At 45.9% G+C, this 17566-nt stretch overlaps 5 non-coding genes across 5 annotated transcripts; all 5 read left to right on the top strand.

Moving 5' to 3' along the window:
• The first annotated feature begins 398 nt into the window (after window positions 1-398).
• Window positions 399-588, top strand: LOC141229959 (U2 spliceosomal RNA). Its single transcript, XR_012296574.1, has one exon. It is a non-coding gene; the product is annotated as a U2 spliceosomal RNA (small nuclear RNA).
• Window positions 589-1697: 1109 nt separating this feature from the next.
• On the top strand, window positions 1698-1888 carry LOC141230039 (U2 spliceosomal RNA). The gene has a single exon (XR_012296630.1). It is a non-coding gene; the product is annotated as a U2 spliceosomal RNA (small nuclear RNA).
• A 1109-nt stretch (window positions 1889-2997) lies between these two features.
• Window positions 2998-3188, top strand: LOC141230038 (U2 spliceosomal RNA). The gene has a single exon (XR_012296629.1). It is a non-coding gene; the product is annotated as a U2 spliceosomal RNA (small nuclear RNA).
• A 1108-nt stretch (window positions 3189-4296) lies between these two features.
• LOC141230037 (U2 spliceosomal RNA) lies at window positions 4297-4487 on the top strand. The gene has a single exon (XR_012296628.1). It is a non-coding gene; the product is annotated as a U2 spliceosomal RNA (small nuclear RNA).
• A 6169-nt stretch (window positions 4488-10656) lies between these two features.
• Window positions 10657-10846, top strand: LOC141229965 (U2 spliceosomal RNA). The gene has a single exon (XR_012296579.1). It is a non-coding gene; the product is annotated as a U2 spliceosomal RNA (small nuclear RNA).
• The last annotated feature ends 6720 nt before the right edge of the window (window positions 10847-17566 follow it).

Here is a 17566-nt window from a genome sequence, read left to right as displayed (position 1 = left end):
CCCCTACTGGAAAGGGTGGCAGACCTCAAGGACTTTACATATAAAACTGTGCTATACGGACTTATGGAATGCCCCACAATGGACCAGTACACAATGGCTTGGAAGACAGTGAACTGCGCCAAGTCATCTCTCTGGAAAGCGCGCAACATTGCTATTTTTAAACAAGATGTTTTATCAGTGAATGATGTTTTAAGTTTATGTTTATGTGAAATGTATACTTATTATTTAATTGACAAAAAGAAGAATATACATATTTCCAAAAAATGGCTTGTTGACCAATGGAACCTAATTATTTAAAATCTTTGTATTTTTTTGTTTTGTAAATTTCATTTGTCTTTTAACGTTTGGTATTTGTGTAATTATGCTTGTAATTTGTTAAAATTTTAATAAACGGTTTTATCCCTCTGCAGGGGATAGCCAAATTAAAAAAAAAAATCTGTTCTTATCAGTTTAATATCTGATACGTCCCCTATCTGGGGACCATATATTAAATGGATTTTTAGAACAGGGAGATGGAAAAAGAGCTTGCTCTGTCCACTCCACGCATTGACCTGGTATTGCAGTATCTCCAGGACCGGTGCACCCCTTCTTTAATGCAGTTTCTAATATCAGAAAGTATTGAATTCAATGTTTTTTGTTCATTTTGCTTGTTTGTCGGATTTTGGGATGGACTCTTTGGCTTTGCTTTTCTTCTCCTCATTGGATTTTTCATGTTCAAAGTTGCAGAAGCCAGATGACAAGCTCATTTTGGTTCAACTTCAGCAACTGTGCATTGCATTGCCATGTAATGTAACGCAATGCTATCTTTCTAGCTCTCCCTCTTTACTTCCTTTTGGATAAACAGACATATTAGGCAAGCATTTTGGAGCTTTCACCTAAATAACTACAGGTGGTGAGATAAGCTGCACAATATAATTGACCTTTCAGTATATTGTTGCACACACACCATCTATTTAGCAAATGCCCTTGTTATCAACAGCAGCCTTTTAAACTCACCTGAGCTAACAGGTATGTGCGCTGGTTACTCTGCTGCACTTAAAATTTCTTTTTTGGTTTGCTACAATGCCTTTTCTGAAACGTTGTCTCCCTCTGCTGGAACACTGACTTCTTTCAATTAATGCCTGCAGACTATAAAAGAGAACCCAACCCAAAAATTTTGGTTGATTAGTCTGTGGCATTCTGTTAAACTGTTGCTTATGGCGGTCTCTGTGAGCTTCTCAGCGACATTCAGCCAGCCAGGTATCCTGCCTGCAGTAGATGGAATGTGGCAATGGAACGCTGGCTGCGCGTGTCATAATAGGCTCTGAGCCTTTATATACCTGCGCACAGCAGCAGCCACCTTCAGTCTGCTGCTGGACAGCCAGCAGCAGCAGGAGAGGTAAGTAATCAGCAGCCCTCCTGCTAAGGGTAGACAGCTGCTCGTTCCACCCCACCCCCCACCTTAATTGGTTCTCCTCCCTTCCAACCGTGTTGAGGCGGGTGGGAACAGCAGGGGGTGAGGGTGCTGTATTTAAAGAGGTGGAGTTATGCAGATCTAAAACGCGTGGATTGCAGCAGCAGCAAGCCAAAAAGTGCAGGCATGTAAGGGATCTAGAGGTTGACAACATGTCTTCTTAACGGGAGTCCAGGAGCTCATCTCCACAAATGGACTCTTCAGGATCCTTGGGTGGCTCCGTAGTTCGAAACCAATTCTGGTTATCGCTTCTCGGCCTTTTGGCTAAGATCAAGTGTAGTATCTGTTCTTATCAGTTTAATATCTGATACGTCCCCTATCTGGGGACCATATATTAAATGGATTTTTAGAACAGGGAGATGGAAAAAGAGCTTGCTCTGTCCACTCCACGCATTGACCTGGTATTGCAGTATCTCCAGGACCGGTGCACCCCTTCTTTAATGCAGTTTCTAAAATCAGAAAGTATTGAATTCAATGTTTTTTGTTCATTTTGCTTGTTTGTCGGATTTTGGGATGGACTCTTTGGCTTTGCTTTTCTTCTCCTCATTGGATTTTTCATGTTCAAAGTTGCAGAAGCCAGATGACAAGCTCATTTTGGTTCAACTTCAGCAACTGTGCATTGCATTGCCATGTAATGTAACGCAATGCTATCTTTCTAGCTCTCCCTCTTTACTTCCTTTTGGATAAACAGACATATTAGGCAAGCATTTTGGAGCTTTCACCTAAATAACTACAGGTGGTGAGATAAGCTGCACAATATAATTGACCTTTCAGTATATTGTTGCACACACACCATCTATTTAGCAAATGCCCTTGTTATCAACAGCAGCCTTTTAAACTCACCTGAGCTAACAGGTATGTGCGCTGGTTACTCTGCTGCGCTTAAAATTTCTTTTTTGGTTTGCTACAATGCCTTTTCTGAAACGTTGTCTCCCTCTGCTGGAACACTGACTTCTTTCAATTAATGCCTGCAGACTATAAAAGAGAACCCAACCCAAAAAGTTTGGTTGATTAGTCTGTGGCATTCTGTTAAACTGTTGCTTATGGCGGTCTCTGTGAGCTTCTCAGCGACATTCAGCCAGCCAGGTATCCTGCCTGCAGTAGATGGAATGTGGCAATGGAACGCTGGCTGCGCGTGTCATAATAGGCTCTGAGCCTTTATATACCTGCGCACAGCAGCAGCCACCTTCAGTCTGCTGCTGGACAGCCAGCAGCAGCAGGAGAGGTAAGTAATCAGCAGCCCTCCTGCTAAGGGTAGACAGCTGCTCGCTCCACCCCACCCCCCGCCTTAATTGGTTCTCCTCCCTTCCAACGGTATTGAGGCGGGTGGGAACAGCAGGGGGTGAAGGTGCTGTGTTTAAAGAGGTGGAGTTATGCAGATCTAAAACGCGTGGATTGCAGCAGCAGCAAGCCGAAAAGTGCAGGCATGGAAGGGATCTAGAGGTTGACAACATGTCTTCTTAACGGGAGTCCAGGAGCTCATCTCCACAAATGAACTCTTCGGGATCCTTGGGTGGCTCCGTAGTTCGAAACCAATTCTGGTTATCGCTTCTCGGCCTTTTGGCTAAGATCAAGTGTAGTATCTGTTCTTATCAGTTTAATATCTGATACGTCCCCTATCTGGGGACCATATATTAAATGGATTTTTAGAACAGGGAGATGGAAAAAGAGCTTGCTCTGTCCACTCCACGCATTGACCTGGTATTGCAGTATCTCCAGGACCGGTGCACCCCTTCTTTAATGCAGTTTCTAAAATCAGAAAGTATTGAATTCAATGTTTTTTGTTCATTTTGCTTGTTTGTCGGATTTTGGGATGGACTCTTTGGCTTTGCTTTTCTTCTCCTCATTGGATTTTTCATGTTCAAAGTTGCAGAAGCCAGATGACAAGCTCATTTTGGTTCAACTTCAGCAACTGTGCATTGCATTGCCATGTAATGTAACGCAATGCTATCTTTCTAGCTCTCCCTCTTTACTTCCTTTTGGATAAACAGACATATTAGGCAAGCGTTTTGGAGCTTTCACCTAAATAACTACAGGTGGTGAGATAAGCTGCACAATATAATTGACCTTTCAGTATATTGTTGCACACACACCATCTATTTAGCAAATGCCCTTGTTATCAACAGCAGCCTTTTAAACTCACCTGAGCTAACAGGTATGTGCGCTGGTTACTCTGCTGTGCTTAAAATTTCTTTTTGGTTTGCTACAATGCCTTTTCTGAAACGTTGTCTCCCTCTGCTGGAACACTGACTTCTTTCAATTAATGCCTGCAGACTATAAAAGGGAACCCAACCCAAAAAGTTTGGTTGATTAGTCTGTGGCATTCTGTTAAACTGTTGCTTATGGCGGTCTCTGTGAGCTTCTCAGCGACATTCAGCCAGCCAGGTATCCTGCCTGCAGTAGATGGAATGTGGCAATGGAACGCTGGCTGCGCGTGTCATAATAGGCTCTGAGCCTTTATATACCTGCGCACAGCAGCAGCCACCTTCAGTCTGCTGCTGGACAGCCAGCAGCAGCAGGAGAGGTAAGTAATCAGCAGCCCTCCTGCTAAGGGTAGACAGCTGCTCGTTCCACCCCACCCCCCGCCTTAATTGGTTCTCCTCCCTTCCAACGATGTTGAGGCGGGTGGGAACAGCAGGGGGTGAGGGTGCTGTGTTTAAAGAGGTGGAGTTATGCAGATCTAAAACGCGTGGATTGCAGCAGCAGCAAGCCGAAAAGTGCAGGCATGTAAGGGATCTAGAGGTTGACAACATGTCTTCTTAACGGGAGTCCAGGAGCTCATCTCCACAAATGGACTCTTCAGGATCCTTGGGTGGCTCCGTAGTTCGAAACCAATTCTGGTTATCGCTTCTCGGCCTTTTGGCTAAGATCAAGTGTAGTATCTGTTCTTATCAGTTTAATATCTGATACGTCCCCTATCTGGGGACCATATATTAAATGGATTTTTAGAACAGGGAGATGGAAAAAGAGCTTGCTCTGTCCACTCCACGCATTGACCTGGTATTGCAGTATCTCCAGGACCGGTGCACCCCTTCTTTAATGCAGTTTCTAAAATCAGAAAGTATTGAATTCAATGTTTTTTGTTCATTTTGCTTGTTTGTCGGATTTTGGGATGGACTCTTTGGCTTTGCTTTTCTTCTCCTCATTGGATTTTTCATGTTCAAAGTTGCAGAAGCCAGATGACAAGCTCATTTTGGTTCAACTTCAGCAACTGTGCATTGCATTGCCATGTAATGTAACGCAATGCTATCTTTCTAGCTCTCCCTCTTTACTTCCTTTTGGATAAACAGACATATTAGGCAAGCATTTTGGAGCTTTCACCTAAATAACTACAGGTGGTGAGATAAGCTGCACAATATAATTGACCTTTCAGTATATTGTTGCACACACACCATCTATTTAGCAAATGCCCTTGTTATCAACAGCAGCCTTTTAAACTCACCTGAGCTAACAGGTATGTGCGCTGGTTACTCTGCTGCGCTTAAAATTTCTTTTTTGGTTTGCTACAATGCCTTTTCTGAAACGTTGTCTCCCTCTGCTGGAACACTGACTTCTTTCAATTAATGCCTGCAGACTATAAAAGAGAACCCAACCCAAAAAGTTTGGTTGATTAGTCTGTGGCATTCTGTTAAACTGTTGCTTATGGCGGTCTCTGTGAGCTTCTCAGCGACATTCAGCCAGCCAGGTATCCTGCCTGCAGTAGATGGAATGTGGCAATGGAACGCTGGCTGCGCGTGTCATAATAGGCTCTGAGCCTTTATATACCTGCGCACAGCAGCAGCCACCTTCAGTCTGCTGCTGGACAGCCAGCAGCAGCAGGAGAGGTAAGTAATCAGCAGCCCTCCTGCTAAGGGTAGACAGCTGCTCGTTCCACCCCACCCCCCGCCTTAATTGGTTCTCCTCCCTTCCAACGGTGTTGAGGCGGGTGGGAACAGCAGGGGGTGAGGGTGCTGTGTTTAAAGAGGTGGAGTTATGCAGATCTATAACGCGTGGATTGCAGCAGCAGCAAGCCGAAAAGTGCAGGCATGTAAGGGATCTAGAGGTTGACAACATGTCTTCTTAACGGGAGTCCAGGAGCTCATCTCCACAAATGGACTCTTCAGGATCCTTGGGTGGCTCCGTAGTTCGAAACCAATTCTGGTTATCGCTTCTCGGCCTTTTGGCACGATCTATCAGGTTTACCTGTGTGGTCTTGCCTGTGAGGTGCTCTTGGTACCCTTTCTCTCGGCCTGGGGGGATCGTTCCTCTTCGGAGGGACTTAACCCCCCTGCTGCTATTGGGAGGAAGGATTAGTCCGGGAGCAACGGGAAGGGATCCCATGAAGGCTTGCGCCTTTCAGAGAGAAGAGTCGGTACGTTCCTGAGTGAAGGATGCCGGCAACGCTCACATATTCATCGGGTGATGCCCGGATGCGGAACACCGTGAGGATTGAAGTTGGAGCAGCATCGAGGATGGAGAAGAATTTGGACTACATCTGCCATAGGATTCTTCTTGGAGTTCTGGAGTTTCGGCGGGAAGACATATTCTGCTTCCAGGACAACGAGTACAAGGGGACATACACCATCACCTTCAAGAGCCAGGGATGCTGTCAGCAACTCGTACAAAAGGTAAACGAGAAAAACTACTTAGATGAATTGGATGGACTAACCTTTTGTCTCTTGTATGCTTATGACGAGATCCCCATCGTGGTGCATTTCCCGAACCCCTTTGTGGAAGCTGCAGACATCTCGACCTACCTTACCCGCTATTGTGATGATCTGAGATACCTGGGTTCTGTGAAGAACGCGGTAGGCTTCTGGTGCGGCAAGAGAAGGTATATGGCCCGTCTAAAGAGGGACCTTAGTGGAGTGGGAGGAATGCTACACCCTCCCTCAACCTTCGTAATCGGTAAGAGCAGAGGCTACTTATTTTATCCTGGAATGCCAGTATGTTGCAGGAACTGTGGACAAATGGGTCATACCCAAACGTCCTGCACGGGCAGGAAAGTAGACCGCTGCAATAATTGCAGCTGTTACGGACATTTAATGAAGGACTGTCCCGCTGGGAGGAAATGTAATCTCTGCGGTGAGGCGGGGCACATGTTCCGAGGATGCCCCAACAGGACCAGGACCAGGACCTACGCAGAAGCTGCATCTTCTGAAGCTGAGCCGATGCGCCCACCGGTCTTCACTGGCAGGCCGGCGTCGGAGGGCGGTTCGAAGGGCGAGAAGGCTGGGATGGAGCAGGGAGCCGGAGGCCCCTCTGGGGCGGCACCTGCATCGAAGTCCCTTAACGATGGGCGGACCTCGCATGGACCGGAGCGGGGGGGTCCTCCTTCTGGGAGGGTATCCTCCGTATCGATGGTTCCCAATACCGATCCTGTTGGGCTGGAGGGTGGTGCCCCTGTGCGGTTGGCTACAGGGGACCACGCAGCGATGGCCTCAGGATCTTCCAGGGCGATTAGCCAGCCAGATGAGGGGGCTTTGCTTCTAGGTGGCGAACATCAGGAAATCTGTGTTGCTGATCTTGTCCTGATGGACCAGTCTTCCCCCCTGGAGGAGGTGGAGGAAGAGGAGGACTGCACCAGTGACCTAGTGGAGTCTGCCCCGAAAAAGAGACGGAATGTCGAAGCCCCAGCGTCTCCTGGAATGTGGCTGGGAACCGTGACCTACGAGGGGGCAACCGCCGGCTCACAGAATATCGAGTCGTTTGGGTCCTCTAGCCCGGATGTCCTGGAGCAATTTGATATACAGGGCTTTGAGTCAGGTGTCCTCATGGAAGATCCACCACCCTGACCTATGAATGCCCACATTAAGACTTGTCTCACTGAATGTGAGGTCATTAAAGAGCCCAGTTCGTAGGGCTGCTCTATTCAAGTATTTAGAAACCACTGACTTTGACATATGTTTATTACAGGAATGCGGGATACAACATGCACTAAATTATAATGATATCAAGACAGATTGGAGACTGGGGCCCTCCATCTGGTCTGGCTCCAATGACAACAAGTCAGCGGGGGTGGGCTTCCTCTGTCGTGGGAGAAATATTACTATAAATGCTGTCACAGAAATAGTACCAGGCAGAGTGGTTTTAGTGCATTTTAAATTTAATGGTTTTACCCTACGTGTAATGAATATTTATGCTCCCCCTGATAAGCAAGAGAGAATTAATTTATTTGGGATATTGCCATTGTACTGTACTGGGTCATCTCCCCTGATCGTAGGGGGTGATTTTAATTGTCTTTGTGCTAGTGAACAACGAGCAGGGGGTGACCCTTTACGCAAATTGGATAAGTCATGTCATCTATTGAAAGATTTTATAACTGATTTTAAATTATGCGATGCGTGGAGGTCACTCCTGCCGACGGACCCTGGTTATACGTGGTCCGGAAGAGGGGTGTCCTCCAGGATCGATTTTATTTTCCTATCAGATGATTTTAACCCTGTAAAATGTGTTTTAACATCAAATATATTTTCTGACCATAAGGGCTTGGAGGTGCATCTAGAATACCGGGATGAACAGAGGGTCAACAGGGGCCTCTGGCGTCTAAGTACTTACCTGCTGGAGGACCCTCTGATTCGACAAGACTTTGGTAAAGCCTATCAAGCCTGGTGGCGACAAAAACCTTCTGATGCCCCTATGGCAACCTGGTGGGAAAATTTAAAAAAAAAAGTCAGAATGTTTTTTATAAAAGCAGGGAGACGTAAAGCTAGAGAGAAAAAAAGATGTTTTAGTGATCTTAACACCAAACTACAAACACTTTTTAAATTCAAAGAGCTAGGGGTGGAGGTGGGAGATGATATTGCTGGCCTAAAAACTGAAATTCAGAACTGCATAGACACAAAGGGGAAAGAGATTATTTTTAACTCTAGAGTGCAGCACTTGGAGGAGGGGGAGAAGTGCTCTCGCTTCTTCTTCAAAAAAGTCATGGATAAAAGAGAAGTGATCACAAATCTAGAGGGTGAAACATCTATGCAGGGAATGTTGAATGCTACTTTTAACTTTTATAAGCATCTTTTTAGTAAAAAGTGTATAGATGAGTCCTTTTTATCTGATGCTCTTAATGATCTCGATTTTAAGTTAAATTTTACAGACCAGGAGTTTTTAGAACGCGATATTGTTTTAGAGGAATTATTTTATGTTTTTAAAAGTTTCTCTAAGGGTAAAGCACCTGGGTGTGACGGACTACCTGTAGAATTTTACCTTACTTTTTGGGACATTTTAAAAGAGGACCTTTTTATGCTTTTTAAAGAATTTTTTATTTGTGAACAGTTGCCATTTTCGTGGAGGAGAGGAGTGGTGTCTTTGATATATAAAAAAGGTGACCGCAGTACTCTAGCGAATTGGAGACCCATAACTCTCCTAAATGTTGATTACAAGGTACTTGCTAAGGTGGTTGCAGACCGGCTCAGGAGTGTCATTGCCAAACTAATCCAGCCTGAGCAGGTTTGTAGTGTACCAGGCAGAAGTATTTCAGAGGTTTTAAACGTATTAAGGGATGTAATTTGGTATTCCAGAGACCGGGGTCAAAATGTAGCTCTTTTAGCCCTAGATTTTGAAAAAGCTTTCGATAGAGTCTCTCATAGATTTCTTTTTAGAGTTTTAAAAAGAATGGGTATCCCTAATATGCTTTTAAATTGTATTAAGATTTTATATAAAAATTGTTTTAGTCAAATTTCTCTTAATGGCTTTTTAACAGATGGAGTTCCCCTTGAGTCCGGAGTGAAGCAGGGATGCCCCTTGTCGCCCATCCTGTTCATCTGCGCCATGGAGCCCCTGCTGAGCGCAATAAGGAAAGACAAAGTGATTAGAGGGGTTCCTGTTCCAGGCGGAGGTGGCAGTGATGTGAGAGTCTTTGGCTACATGGATGACGTGACGGTTGTGTGCGTGGACCCTGCTTCCCTCCGGAGGGCGGTGTTGCGCATTGATTTTTTTTCCCAGGCATCCGGTTTTAAACTTAATTTAAATAAATCTGAATGTCTGACTTTGGGATCCTGGGACACCGCCCAACTCCCGCAGCTCACTATAAAACGAGACAATGTAAAAATTCTTGGAGTTGTTTTTAACGAGGAGAATGTGGGAACTCAAAGCTGGGAGAATGTCATAGAAAAAATGTCAAAGAAAATATCATTTTGGGGTTTGAGGTCCCTAACAATGGAGGGGAAAATTTTAATTATAAAATCAGTGTTGTTACCCCTCATACTGTATATAGCTATGGTGTACCCCCCCTCTGATGTTTTAATTAAAAAAATGACTAGGATGATCTTTATGTTTTTATGGAACTCCAAAATGGAAAAATTAAGGCGAGAAATAATGAGGAAGAATAAAATGAACGGCGGAAGGGATGTCCCCGACTTACATATTTATTTGTATTTAAATTATTTCTGCTTTTGTTTCAAACATTTTAATGGTAATAGTGCGCTAAGTTATTTTTTAAAATATACTTGTGGGATGATTTTTAAAAGATGGTTTAAGTTGTCGTTGAATTCCCCTGTTTTACTATGCCCCCCCAAACACCAAGCAATCTTAGAAAAGACTGTTCGATTTTATAGCCTTGGTGATTTTAATATGGACATTTTTAAAGACCGCAAGAAGCTTTTATCTTTTCTGAGGAGGAATGAAGATGTGACCCCCATAGTAAATTTCTCAGAAGAGAGGTCGAAGCAAGTTTGGAAGAATGTCTTCGGGAAATTCTTAGCAAATGGACATAAGGACATCGCATGGATGGTGGTCCACCAGTGCCTCCCCACCAGAGAGTTTCAACACAGGAGAGGCCTGGTGGCCAGAGCAAAATGCCCCAGAGACTCATGTGTTTATGACGAAACCACCTTGCACCTTATGTGGAATTGCCCATTTGCACAGGAACTTTGGCACAAAGTTGGGATTCTTTTAAAATGGACTTGCGGTTTAAGAGATTTTAACCATGAATATGTTTTATATGGCCTTTTTAAATGTCCGACCCCTCAACAGTATTGTATATGTTGGTGTATGATTAACTGTTTTAAAGACGCCCTTTGGAAGGCACGCAATATTTTACTTTTTAAACGTGATGCTATTTCTGTGAAGGATTGTCTTAAAATTGCTTTTAGCCAGATGTATATTTATTACTTGAGGGATGTCAAATGTATTGGGAGGAGGGATGCTAATCGTATATGGGGTTTTTATGGGTGGAATTCTGTGTTTTAATAATGTACTGTTTGTGTTGTTGTTTTTGATTGTAAACCATCTTTTACGCACTTAATAAATTATGTTGAAACCTGATCTGTTCTTATCAGTTTAATATCTGATACGTCCCCTATCTGGGGACCATATATTAAATGGATTTTTAGAACAGGGAGATGGAAAAAGAGCTTGCTCTGTCCACTCCACGCATTGACCTGGTATTGCAGTATCTCCAGGACCGGTGCACCCCTTCTTTAATGCAGTTTCTAAAATCAGAAAGTATTGAATTCAATGTTTTTTGTTCATTTTGCTTGTTTGTCGGATTTTGGGATGGACTCTTTGGCTTTGCTTTTCTTCTCCTCATTGGATTTTTCATGTTCAAAGTTGCAGAAGCCAGATGACAAGCTCATTTTGGTTCAACTTCAGCAACTGTGCATTGCATTGCCATGTAATGTAACGCAATGCTATCTTTCTAGCTCTCCCTCTTTACTTCCTTTTGGATAAACAGACATATTAGGCAAGCATTTTGGAGCTTTCACCTAAATAACTACAGGTGGTGAGATAAGCTGCACAATATAATTGACCTTTCAGTATATTGTTGCACACACACCATCTATTTAGCAAATGCCCTTGTTATCAACAGCAGCCTTTTAAACTCACCTGAGCTAACAGGTATGTGCGCTGGTTACTCTGCTGCGCTTAAAATTTATTTTTTGGTTTGCTACAATGCCTTTTCTGAAACGTTGTCTCCCTCTGCTGGAACACTGACTTCTTTCAATTAATGCCTGCAGACTATAAAAGAGAACCCAACCCAAAAAGTTTGGTTGATTAGTCTGTGGCATTCTGTTAAACTGTTGCTTATGGCGGTCTCTGTGAGCTTCTCAGCGACATTCAGCCAGCCAGGTATCCTGCCTGCAGTAGATGGAATGTGGCAATGGAACGCTGGCTGCGCGTGTCATAATAGGCTCTGAGCCTTTATATACCTGCGAACAGCAGCAGCCACCTTCAGTCTGCTGCTGGACAGCCAGCAGCAGCAGGAGAGGTAAGTAATCAGCAGCCCTCCTGCTAAGGGTAGACAGCTGCTCGTTCCACCCCACCCCCCGCCTTAATTGGTTCTCCTCCCTTCCAACGGTGTTGAGGCGGGTGGGAACAGCAGGGGGTGAGGGTGCGGTGTTTAAAGAGGTGGAGTTATGCAGATCTAAAACGCGTGGATTGCAGCAGCAGCAAGCCGAAAAGTGCAGGCATGTAAGGGATCTAGAGGTTGACAACATGTCTTCTTAACGGGAGTCCAGGAGCTCATCTCCACAAATGGACTCTTCAGGATCCTTGGGTGGCTCCGTAGTTCGAAACCAATTCTGGTTATCGCTTCTCGGCCTTTTGGCACGATCTATCAGGTTTACCTGTGTGGTCTTGCCTGTGAGGTGCTCTTGGTACCCTTTCTCTCGGCCTGGGGGGATCGTTCCTCTTCGGAGGGACTTAACCCCCCTGCTGCTATTGGGAGGAAGGATTAGTCCGGGAGCAACGGGAAGGGATCCCATGAAGGCTTGCGCCTTTCAGAGAGAAGAGTCGGTACGTTCCTGAGTGAAGGATGCCGGCAACGCTCACATATTCATCGGGTGATGCCCGGATGCGGAACACCGTGAGGATTGAAGTTGGAGCAGCATCGAGGATGGAGAAGAATTTGGACTACATCTGCCATAGGATTCTTCTTGGAGTTCTGGAGTTTCGGCGGGAAGACATATTCTGCTTCCAGGACAACGAGTACAAGGGGACATACACCATCACCTTCAAGAGCCAGGGATGCTGTCAGCAACTCGTACAAAAGGTAAATGAGAAAAACTACTTAGATGAATTGGATGGACTAACCTTTTGTCTCTTGTATGCTTATGACGAGATCCCCATCGTGGTGCATTTCCCGAACCCCTTTGTGGAAGCTGCAGACACCTCGACCTACCATACCCGCTATTGTGATGATTTGAGATACCTGGGTACTGTGAAGAACACGGTAGGCTTCTGGTGCGGCAAGAGAAGGTATATGGCCCGTCTAAAGAGGGACCTTAGTGGAGTGGGAGGAATGCTACACCCTCCCTCAACCTTCGTAATCGGTAAGAGCAGAGGCTACTTATTTTATCCTGGAATGCCAGTATGTTGCAGGAACTGTGGACAAATGGGTCATACCCAAACGTCCTGCACGGGCAGGAAAGTAGACCGCTGCAATAATTGCAGCTGTTACGGACATTTAATGAAGGACTGTCCCACTGGGAGGAAATGTAATCTCTGCGGTGAGGCGGGGCACATGTTCCGAGGATGCCCCAACAGGACCAGGACCAGGACCTACGCAGAAGCTGCATCTTCTGAAGCTGAGCCGATGCGCCCACCGGTCTTCACTGGCAGGCCGGCGTCGGAGGGCGGTTCGAAGGGCGAGAAGGCTGGGATGGAGCAGGGAGCCGGAGGCCCCTCTGGGGCGGCACCTGCATCGAAGTCCCTTAACGATGGGCGGACCTCGCATGGACCGGAGCGGGGGGGTCCTCCTTCTGGGAGGGTATCCTCCGTATCGATGGTTCCCGATACCGATCCTGTTGGGCTGGAGGGTGGTGCCCCTGTGCGGTTGGCTACAGGGGACCACGCAGCGATGGCCTCAGGATCTTCCAGGGCGATTAGCCAGCCAGATGAGGGGGCTTTGCTTCTAGGTGGCGAACATCAGGAAATCTGTGTTGCTGATCTTGTCCTGATGGACCAGTCTCCCCCCCTGGAGGAGGTGGAGGAAGAGGAGGACTGCACCAGTGACCTAGTGGAGTCTGCCCCGAAAAAGAGACGGAATGTCGAAGCCCCAGCGTCTCCTGGAATGTGGCTGGGAACCGTGACCTACGAGGGGGCAACCGCCGGCTCACAGAATATCGAGTCGTTTGGGTCCTCTAGCCCGGATGTCCTGGAGCAATTTGATATACAGGGCTTTGAGTCAGGTGTCCTCATGGAAGATCCACCACCCTGACCTATGAATGCCCACATTAAGACTTGTCTCACTGAATGTGAGGTCATTAAAGAGCCCAGTTCGTAGGGCTGCTCTATTCAAGTATTTAGAAACCACTGACTTTGACATATGTTTATTACAGGAATGCGGGATACAACATGCACTAAATTATAATGACATCAAGACTAGTGTTGAGCCACCCCCGTAGTGTTCGGGTTCGGTTCGGTTCGTCGAACACCGGGATGTTCGAGGAACTGTTCGTCGAACTGTTCGTCGAACACCTTAGAACACCGTCGAACACCGTTAAAACCAATGGCAGGCAAACAAAAACACATAGAAACACATAGAAAACACCTGCAAAGGTGTCCAAAAGCTGACAAACTGCTCAGAAGACACTCTCTTTAAAAAAGCCGGCCGGCAAATTCAGCAGCGGCATACACCGGTACCCGACAATTTAGACAAGAAGGAATAGAGCATCACACATAGATTAGATAGATAGAAACATGTCAGTCACACATATAAGAAGCACAGTGACAGTGTTGGTTACTGCACTTGTCATTTAGTGTAAAGGATTTATTAAAAAAAATATTAGTGTTTTCATGCACCGTCTCTTTAAAAAAGCCGGCCGGCAATTCAGCATCTGTCCCCGACAATTTAGAACAGAAAGAATAGAGCTTCACACATAGATTAGATAGATAGAAACATGTCAGTCACATATATAATAAGTACAGTGATAGTGTTGCTTACTGTACTTGTCATTTAGTGTAAAGGATTTATTTAAAAAAATAATAGTGTTTTCATGCACTGTCTCTTTAAAAAAGCCGGCCGGCAATTCAGCAGCGGTACCCGACAATTTAGAACAGAAAGATAGAGCATCACACATAGATTAGATAGATAGAAACATGTCAGTCACATATATATGAAGTACAGTGATAGTGTTGGTTACTGTACTTGTCATTTAGTATTAAAATAAAGGATTTATTATTAAAAAAATTGGCGTGGGGTTCCCCTTAATTTTAGGCTCTAGCGGAGGTTAAGCAGACAGCTGGGGCAGATGTTTGAAGCCTGGGAAGGGGGTAATACCCACGGAGCTTCCCAGGCTACTAATATCAGCCCCCAGCTGAATACATAGCCTTTACTAGCTATTAAAATGGGGGACCCCCCAAAAAAAATGACGTGGGGTCCCCCCTAATTTAATAGCTAGCAAAGGCTAGGCAGACAGCTGGGGGCTGATATTAATAGCCCAGGAAGGGAGCCATGAATATTGGCCCCCTCCCAGGCTAGAAACACCAGCCGTCAGCCGCCCCAGAAATGGCGCATTCATAGGATGCGCCAATTCTGGCACTTAGCCTCGCTCTTCCACGCTGCCCTGGTGCGGTGGCAGGGGGTAATAGGGTTGGGGTTGATGTCAGCTTATAATGCCAGCTGACATCAAGCCCAGGTTAGTAATGGAGAGGCGTCTATAAGACACCCCCATTACTAACCCCATAGTCAAAGTTAAAAAAAACACAAACACCCAGAATAAAGTCCTTTAATTGAAATAAAGACACAATCCTTTATTGTTCTAAATTAAACCATACTTACCATCACGCCCATTCCAGCTGAAGCCAACGATCTCCTGTAATAAAAGAAAAATAATAAAGCAACCTCATCCTTACCTTTCCATGGTTCCCACGACAGCTTCAGCTCTGCTACATCGAGATGACAGGCTGGACCGCAGCAGAACGCTGCCATTCAGCCTGTCATCCCGCAGACACTGAGAAGCGCAGGCTTGCTTGCGCTGCTCAGCGTCTCTCTGTGACGACATCCAGATGAGCCGAGTTCATGTCCAATGAACTCGGCTCACCTCATGCACGTCACTGACAGCGTGGGAAAATTCTCACGCTGAAGCGCTGATTGCAGGAGAATTTTCCCACGCTGTCAGTGACGTGCAGGAGGTGAGCTGAGTTCATTGGACATGAGCTCACCTCATGCACATCACTGACAGCGTGGGAGTATTCTCCTGCACTCAGCACTTCAGCGTGAGAATTTTCCCACGCTGTCAGTGACGTGCATGAGGTGAGCCGAGTTCATTGGACATGACCTCGGCTCATCTGGATGCCGTCACAGCGAGACAGTGAGGAGCGCAAGCATGCCTGCGCTTCTCAGTGTCTGCGGGATGACAGACTGGATGGCAGCGTTCTGCTGCGGTCCAGCCAGTCATCTCGATGTAGCAGAGCTGAAGCTGTCGTGGGAACCATGGAAAGGTAAGGATGAGGTTGGTTTATTATTTTTCTTTTATTGCAGGAGATCGTTGGCTTCAGCTGGAATGGGCGTGATGGTAAGTATGGTTTAATTTAGAACAATAAAGAATTGTGTCTTTATTTCAATTAAAGGACTTTATTCTGGGTGTTGTGTTTTTTTTAAATACTTTACTAGAAATTCATGGCGGTCATGTCTAATACTGGCGTGACCCCATGAATTTTGGGCTTGGGGCCAGCTGATAATACCAAGCTGGCCCTAACCCCTTTATTACCCAGTGAGCCACCGCACCAGGGCCCTGGATGAGTTGGGTACAGCGCCAGAAGATGGCGCTTCTATGAACGCGCCATTTTCCGGGGTGGCTGCGGACTGCAATTTGTAGCGGGGGGGGGGGGCCCAGAAAGCTTGGGCCTCCCTGCGCTGCGGATTCCAGCCCCCAGCTGCCTAGTTGTACCTGGCTGGACACAATAATAGGGCGAAGCCCCACGTACTTTTTTTTTAATTATTTCATGAAATTCATGAAATAATTAAGAAAAAAAGGCCTTCCCTATATTGTTGTGTCCGGCCAGGTACAAATAGGCAGCTGGTGGTTGGGGGCAGCCCGTTCCTGCCTGCTGTACCTGGCTGGACACAAATATAGTGCGAAGCCCCACTTCAATTTTTTTTAATTATTTCATGAAATTCATGAAATAATTAAGAAAAAAAGGGCTTCCCTATATTGTTGTGTCCGGCCAGGTACAAATAGTCAGCTGGTGGATGGGGGCAGCCCGTTCCTGCCTGCTGTACCTGGCTGGACACAAATATAGTGCGAAGCCCCACTTCAATTTTTTTAAATTATTTCAGGAAATTCATGAAATAATTTAAAAAAAATTGACGTGTGGCTTCGCACTATATTTGTGTCCAGCCAGGTACAGCAGGCAGGAACGGGCTGCCCCCAACCACCAGCTGTCTATTTGTACCTGGCCGGACACAACAATATAGGGAAGCCCTTTTTTTCTTAATTATTTCATGAAATAATTTAAAGAAAATTGACGTGGGGCTTCGCCCTGTTTTTGTGTCCAGCCAGGTACAACTAGGCAGCTGGGGGCTGGAATCCGCAGCGCAGGGAGGCCCAAGCTTTCTGGGCCACCCCCGCTGCAAATTGCAGTCCGCAGCCACCCCGGAAAATGGCGCGTTCATAGAAGCGCCATCTTCTGGCGCTGTACCCAACTCATCCAGGGCCCTGATGCGGTGGCTCACTGGGTAATAAAGGGGTTAGGGCCAGCTTGGCATTATCAGCTGGCCCTAAGCCCGAAATTCATGGGGTCACGCCAATATTAGACATGACCACCATGAATTTCTAGTAAAGTATTTAAAAAAAACACAACACCCAGAAAAAAGTCCTTTAATTGAAATAAACACACAATTCTTTATTGTTCTAAATTAAACCATACTTACCATCACGCCCATTCCAGCTGAAGCCAACGATCTCCTGAAATAAAAGAAAAATAATAAAGCAACATCATCCTTACCTTTCCATGGTTCCCATGACAGCTTCAGCTCTGCTACATCGAGATGACAGGCTGGACCGCAGCAGAACGCTGCCATCCTGCCTGTCATCCCGCAGACACTGAGAAGCGCAGGCTTGCTTGCGCTCCACAGTGTCTCTCTGCGAGGGCATCCAGATGAGCCGAGTTAATGTCCAATGAACTCGGCTCACCTCATGCACGTCACTGACAGCGTGGGAAAATTCTCCTGCACTCAGCGCTTCAGCGTGGGAG

This window comes from Phyllobates terribilis, unplaced genomic scaffold (genome assembly GCF_046119375.1).
Source record: "Phyllobates terribilis strain yellow unplaced genomic scaffold, ASM4611937v1 Scaffold_488__1_contigs__length_1352022, whole genome shotgun sequence".
Taxonomy (NCBI): Eukaryota; Metazoa; Chordata; class Amphibia; order Anura; family Dendrobatidae; genus Phyllobates; species Phyllobates terribilis.
Note: the sequence above shows the minus strand (reverse complement) of the source record. Positions and strands in the feature narration are given on the sequence as shown.